The sequence below is a fragment of the Sapajus apella genome, unplaced genomic scaffold (genome assembly GCF_009761245.1).
Source record: "Sapajus apella isolate SASKATOON/1434 unplaced genomic scaffold, GSC_monkey_1.0 scaffold10, whole genome shotgun sequence".
NCBI lineage: Eukaryota > Metazoa > Chordata > Mammalia > Primates > Cebidae > Sapajus > Sapajus apella.
The window spans coordinates 23,625,669-23,627,648 of NW_022436950.1; positions in this window are offsets into that span (position 1 = coordinate 23,625,669).

The following is a 1,980-nucleotide window of genomic DNA, read 5'->3' on the forward strand; positions in this document are numbered from 1 at the left end:
CACATGTTTGGAATTGATGAAGCAAGTTGCACAATAGGCAATGGTGGAGACTGGTGGGCAACTGGAGAGGCCACTGTTGGTCAAAAGGACACAGATACCAGGTGCTTGGGAATATGGACCCAGCATCCCAGATATTCTGATCTTTAAAGATGAGTGTGATAATTCTAACCTTTTGGGGAAATCTCACATTTTAAAAAGGTTGGTGTATTTTTTGTCCCTAGTCGGGAATACATGGCACATTCAAGCCAAGTCATTAACAAATAACATAATTATTTAAAAGGTGTGAGTAGGGTTTCCCTCATCTGTTGAGGAATGGTGACGCACCCTGGGATTAGCAACAGTAGGAAGCATTACTGCTTCTCAGCCCTAAGGGGCCAGCTGTGGCTAAGGGAGAGGACTGGGAGGGCTGTCTGACCAGAGCATGGCCTTGGGTGAAGAGAAGTAGCCAATCCATTGTATGGAAGGAGCCAATGACAGAGGTACCTTCATCTTATTCCCCTCTTACTCTCTGGTCTCCTGCATGCTCTTCCATTGGCTGAAAACAAGAGAAAGTCAGAGGGCAGAGGGGCACATTGATTCAGTCCCCAAAGGCCAGCATCAAAGTACAAACTAAGGTAGAAAAGGAAAGAGTGGATCTTAAAGGTCTAATGGAAAATATACAGGCTAGATAGCTATTAACTTGGGTTAAATAAAATGCAAATGAATGCTGAGAATGAAAACAAAACATGCTTCAAGGTGTCGGTTTTGGATTTTTGGTTTAAGCATTTTGAAGACATTAACACATCTTTATATTTCTATCATTTTATCCTAATAGAATGTATATACAAGGTCTTTGATAACTGAGTGGAGAAAAGTGATTTGAAAAGTGAATATTATGTGGCTGGAAGATGCATTTTACATCCTCCCGATAGGATGAAGTGATTTCTTTTCAGGATTTTTTTTTCTTCCAAAGGACAAATATAACAGTATCATCAAGGAGTTTAGGTTCTAAATTTCTCAAATGTTGGATTTCAACTGATTATCTTCATTACCTATTGTTACATAGCAAATTGCCCGCATATTTGGTGGCTTAAAACAACAAACATTTATTCTCTCACAGTTTCTGAAAGTCAGGAATCTAGGCGTGGTTTCACTGGGTATTTCTGGGTCAGCATCTGGGTTGCATCATCTGAAGCCCTGACTGAAGCTGCAGGGTCCACTTCCAGGAAGGCCCACTCACATGGCTGTTGATCGGAAGTCTCAGGTCCTTGCCTCATGGCTTTTCCTTAGGGCTAAGTGTCCTCAAGCCATGGCAGCTGGCTTCTTCCAGGATGAGTGTTCCAAGGGAGACAGAGAACAAGAGGACAATCAAGAAAAAAGCTACAATGCCATGTAGAATCTAATGTCAGAAGCAAAACCCCATTGCTTCTGCCATATTCCCTGGTCACACAGACCAACCTGGTACAATGTGGAAAGGGTCTAAACCAGGCTGTGAACACCGGGAGACAGGAATCACAGAACAACCTTGGAGACTGGCTACCATGCATATTCTGCCTGACTTTCAGAGTGTCATACTTCCCTATCTCCCTTTGTTCCTAGTTTTTTTTTCCTTTTCCAACACTCAAGAGTGGGTGCAGCAGTCGGAGAGCTGTCCATTGAATAATGCTCATAGCAGTGTCAAAAATTTCCACAAGGGAGCCTTGGGCCTTCACTGCAGGGCGACCCTTGTATCCTATGTGAGGCTTCACCTTCTATGCAGAGCTTGGCACATAGAGAACTAAGAAAAGACAGGACAGGGTATTGGATGGGAAAGATCCGGCAGAAGGAAGTCAGCTCTTTCCCATGTTTGGCCTGAGTCTGTCAACTTCAGGAGAAATCCCTTTACCTACACTTCTTCTACCATGAGATGTGGACTGAGGCTTCTTCTACCATGTGATGTCACAAACTTACTGCGGTTCTATATTTCCTTTCCTACCCAACACACACACACACACACACACA